General features: G+C 48.6%; 1 pseudogene across 1 annotated transcript; it reads right to left on the bottom strand.

Annotated features, from left to right (window-relative positions):
- Window positions 1-460: 460 nt before the first annotated feature.
- Window positions 461-3,557, bottom strand: LOC308516370 (PPP2R1A-PPP2R2A-interacting phosphatase regulator 1-like; annotated as a pseudogene). Its single transcript has 2 exons — window positions 3,077-3,557; window positions 461-836 (listed from the first exon to the last, which is right to left on the bottom strand). The product of its transcript is annotated as a PPP2R1A-PPP2R2A-interacting phosphatase regulator 1-like (transcript).
- Window positions 3,558-5,234: the final 1,677 nt, after the last annotated feature.

Raw genomic sequence — 5,234 nt, 5'->3', positions numbered from 1 at the left:
CAGAGAGTTGGTGTTTTTTTTTGAATTTTAAAACATCAGTTTACTGCACTGATTAATTCAACATTCATATTTGCATCAGAACTTAATAATCCCATAAATAAATAGAGCTCTCAATTATTTTTTTTTAAAAAATCAAGGGATAACATATGTATTTAGACATATTAGCAGCATAAAGATGTATGCTTCAACACACTTATTGGGAAAACGTCTGAAAATACTACTACACTGAAGTAATGTGCAAGAACTTGACATAAAAATTGTCTAAAATACCAACAGTTCAGTTCAGGAAATTCCAAAAAAGGAAAAAGGATCAAATAGGAAATAGCCTCAAAGTAACTGACAAAGTTCAGTGCTTTCTCCAACTTGATTTTTCTCTCCATTGCAAAACACAAAACAAAAAACAAACCCAACAAAACAAAACAAAACAAAACAACCGAGTCTCAGGGAATAGGTGAGTGAGTCACTTAGATGAAAGTTCATCTACTGGAATAAATGGAGAGGCCGCCTGGACAGGTGACACCGGGGAGTCAGTGGTACTGCTGACTTTCGCTGGCAAGTTACAGGAAGATCCAGTACTGCTGCTGTTCCCATCCAGGGGGTCCGAAGACACACACACACCTGGATCTGATAGCTGTGCAACGTCAGAAGACAGCATGTTGGTGATGCCCTGGAAAAATCTCTTTGGCTGATAATCAGTCTCCATTTCACATTTTCTTTTCAATGGTCCAAGAACACTTGGTCTAATGCAATTAATGAGGCTCTGGCTTCTTCAAGTCGTAAACTGGGTCGTTGGACTGGGAATTGGACTTGGAGGCAATCCATTGCTACTCACAAAACTTGCAAGGGGAGAAACCAAGATGGCGGCATAGGTAAACACCGGAGATTGCTGCCTCGCACAACCACTTCAAAAATATGACTAAAAGACATAACGGACATCATCCAGAACCACAGGAAGGCTGGCTGAGTGGAATTTCTACAACTAGAAGGAAAGAGAAAAGCACACTGAGACTCAGAGGAGGTGCAGCGTTGAAGTAAATACAAAGGTGTGGAGGTTTATGCGGAGAGGGCTGGCGGCTGAGGACATGATTGTCTTTTTCAATTGGGAGGGAGTCTCAGGCTCTGAGCTCCAATTCTGGGAGAGTCTCTGGGGACCCAGACTCATATGGGAGAAACAGAACTGTCTGGCATCAGTCAGAACTCTAGGGCAACTTTCTCTCCGAGGCACTTGTGGCGATTGCCAGGACCTCTGAAGGCAGGACTGAGAGCATCCATACTGCTGGCTCGCTCGGACTGCCCTGTTGATCCCCTGGGACCCCACCCCGCCCAAGCCATGCTTGGAGGCTTTTGCATATGAAAGGCCCGGCCCTTTGTAATCTGAAAATAACTTAACAAACTGCAGCTGCCCCAAGGCCCCAGGGCAACTTGCATTGCTTTACACCTGGCTTCTGCTGGGTAGCCTCAGGCAAAGGCTATATTAGCACCTCCTTAGATCCAAGAGCCAGTGTACCCAGTGGTCAGAGTGGGACCATCCAATTACAAGTCCTCAGATCTATAAGGGACACACTCTGGGGGCAGACTCAATGAGCACCAAAGCCCCACTGAAGCAAGTCTTGCTCCATAAGGGTGTCTTCAGCACAGAAGTTCTCCCACCATAGACACAGCTGATTCTCACAGCCAATTGGCCTGGAGGTCAAATCCTCCCAGTTTTACCTACAATAATCAAGGCTTAACTACAACAAGACTGTGCACAAAGCCCACAAGGGGGTGCACCAAGAGTGTCTACCTCAGGTAATTGGGACACTTAACACAGAAAACCACTCTATCGACACAGCAAAGCATAAAAAATGCCGAGACAAAGAAACAGGACACAAATGACAGAAATGGAGGAAAGCAAACTACTGGATATAGAGTTCAAAACCACACTTTTTAGGTTTTTCAAGAATTTTCTAGTAACCGCTGATAAATGTAGTGAGATCCTCAAGAAATCTAGTGAGACCCTCGATGTTGTGGTAAAGGACCAACTAGAAATTAAGCGTACACCGACTGAAATAAAGAATATTATACAGACTCCCAACAGCAGACTAGAGGATTGCAAGAATCAAGTCAAAGATTTGAAATATGAAGAAGCGAAAAATACCCAACCAGAAAAGCAAAAAGAAAAAAGAATCCAAAAATACGAAGATAGTGTAAGGAGCCTCTGGGACAGCTTCAAGCGTACCAACATCAGAATTATAGGGGTGCCAGAAGATGAGAGAGAGCAAGATATTGAAAACCTATTTGAAGAAATAATGACAGAAAACTTCCCCCACCTGGTGAAAGAAATAGACTTACAGGTCCAGGAAGCACAGAGAACCCCAAACAAAAGGAATCCAAAGAGGACCACACCAAGACACATCATAATTAAAATGCCAAGAGCAAAAGACAAAGAGAGTATCCTAAAAGCAGCAAGAGAAAGAAAGTCAGTTACCTACAAGGGAATACCCATACGACTGTCAGCTGATTTCTCAACAGAAACTTGCAGGCCAGAAGGGAGTGGCAAGAAATATTCAAAGTGATGAATACCAAGAACCTACAACCAAGATCACTTTATCCAGCAAAGCTATCATTCAGAATTTAAGGTCAGGTAAAGAGCTTCACAGATAAGGAAAAGCTAAAGGAGTTCATCACCACCAAACCAGGATTATATGAAATGCTGAAAGGTATCCTTTAAGAAGAGGAGGAAGAAGAAAAAGGTAAAGATACAAATTATGAACAACAAATACACATCTATCAACAAGTGAATCTAAAAATCAAGTGAATAAATAATCTGATGAACAGAACAAACTGGTGAATATAATAGAATCAGGGGCATAGAAAGGGAGTGGACAGACTATTCTTGGGGGGAGGGAAAGAGGTGTAGGGGATGCGGGAAGAGATTGGACAATAATCATGCACCTATGGATGAGGACAGTGGGTGGGGAGTGAGGGTGGAGGGTGGGGTGGGAACTGGGTGGAGGGGAGTTATGGTGGGAAAAAAAAAGGAACCAATGTAATAGTCTGAACAATAAAGATTTAATTAAAAAAAAAAAAAAAAAACCTTTGCAAGGATCGTGAAAAGCACTGCTTCCCTATTCCCCGGGTGGGAGATGGTGACGGTGACACCGAAATGAAATCGATGCGCTTCGGGGAGGCGGATTTCTCCATGTCGTTGTCACTCAGGCTGAAGCTTTCCTCCCAGGAGTTGCTTATCTTCATGGCATTCTGCACCTCATGCTCCTGGATGGTCTCTCGGTTGATCAAGTCCATGCCCTCCTCCTGTTTGATCTGGTGCAATTGGCTGCTGTGCATGTGGACCAGGAAGGCTGGGAGCAGCAGGCCATGGCGGTTCCGGACATGGTGCTGTTCTGCCTGGCTCTCGGTGCCTTGGTCTGGAACACCAGCGAAGTGTCACTGAGGCCGTGGATCAGAGGGGCGCTATTAGACCTCCGAAGGGCCCCAGGGCTACCGCAACCCTCTGCTGGGCTCCAGCCCCTGCCCGGAGGCAGCTCCAGGTCTAGCTCCATCTTTTCCTGAGGCATGTCAGAGTCCAGGGAGGCTGGGAGGCCAGGGAGGCGGGGCGGTGCTCAGTCAGAGAGCTAGGGCTCCCATTCCCAGCAGTCCAGGACCGCCACAGGCGCTGCCGCCGCCACTGCTGCAGCTACCGAGAATCTAGAGTTTATTTTTTTATTTTAATTTTTATTGATTGATTATTTTAGAGAGAGGAAGGGAGAGAGAGAGAAACACCAGTGTGTTGTTCTGCTTATTATGCTCTCTTTGGTTGCTTCTTGTCTGTGCCCTGACCAGGGATCCAACCTGCAACTTTTCTGTATCAGGAGGAGGTTCTAACCCACTGTGCTGCGTGCTACCTGCCAGGGCCCCTCAACAGAAACCCTCTGGCTTCCCTGGCCCCTGCTGTGGGTCAGAGCTCCTCTGCTACAGCAAAGGTTTGGGTTCCATTCTGCCAGAGCACCTACTTAGGTTTCGGGTTTGACCCCCGGTCAGGGCTGACTGCTGCTCAGGAAGTGACTGAAGGCCGTGTGAGTCATTCGGTGGGGAGCTGGGGTTCCATTGCAAACCTGGTGAACTCTGATCCCCGCTACCTCCGCTCCTACATCAAGGACAACTTCAACTATGGCAGCTGCATGGCCTCCGCCAGCGTACACATCCGCATGGGTAGGTCACCCTCTCCTTGGCTCGCCAGGTGTGGCTGCTGCACAGTCGCCTCAGAGGTGGATTTCTGGGTTCCCAGGGAGAGCGCCCTCCATGCCGGACTCCCAGGGAGAGCTGGGTCGAGGGAAAGCACTTTCCCTGGAGGGGAGCACCAGTCTTATGCAGGGCTCATAGGGTTTGTGTCTCTGATCCTGCCCTCAGCAGCCCCAGCGCGAGGTGGTGGGCTTTGGGGATGCTGGGTGCCGGCCCATCCCTGCGGGTTTGTGACTCTGATCAAGCCCCCAGCAGCCCCAGCACTGCCTAAATAACTTAAGGGAAACTTTAGTCTTCTTTTAAAAGCAATCTAGATTAAAAATAATTTTCAGTTATGAGAGAACAAAGAACATGGTACCTAAGAGTGAGATAGACAGGCAGAGGAGAGACTGGGCACTGGTCAGGGGCTTACATGCCAACTGTTCTCCACCTAGGAAATGATATAAAATCGGTTTTAGTTTTCTGCTCAATGGCCTTCGCCAATGAGTGGAGTGGCATCTGGTTGCTTCTCCCTGGGGCCTGGCTTGGTGGTCGTCTTGGGGTCTGGCTGCGCTCCAGCGGGCTCCACATGGGCCTGCCTGCTCCACCTGGCCCTGTCCACACTTGCTTCCTCCAAGTCTTCCTTGGGTGCAGCCCCAGCCCATCACCTCCTCCTGTGTCTCGCACCGCTTACACAGTGTGAGAAAGAGGCCCACACTGAGTTCAGGTCTGCAAGGAGCTGGTCCTCTGCTTTCAGAACCTTCTGAATCTTCGCTTGCAATTGTTCCCTTCCATGACCTTCCTTCCCTACCTCCGGCATCTTCCCGGAGAACCGCACACCTGCCCTCCAGCAGCAGGTTTTCTTTGTGTGGCTTTCAGGACAGCGTCCAGGGCCTTGTGGCCGCACTGCGGCCTTTCCGCACTGGGAGCCAGGCCTGAGGCCCTCCCGGGAAGGTGGGTGGCTCCCCAGCAAATCCTGCTGCACCAGGCGCACCGGTGCCCGCCCCCGCCCGTGCCCTTCAGGTGCACACGGC

This window comes from Myotis nattereri (genome assembly GCF_964212035.1).
Source record: "Myotis nattereri genome assembly, chromosome: 3".
Classification (NCBI taxonomy): domain Eukaryota; kingdom Metazoa; phylum Chordata; class Mammalia; order Chiroptera; family Vespertilionidae; genus Myotis; species Myotis nattereri.
The sequence above is the reverse complement of the archived record's forward strand: the minus strand, read 5'-3'. Positions and strand labels throughout refer to the sequence as shown.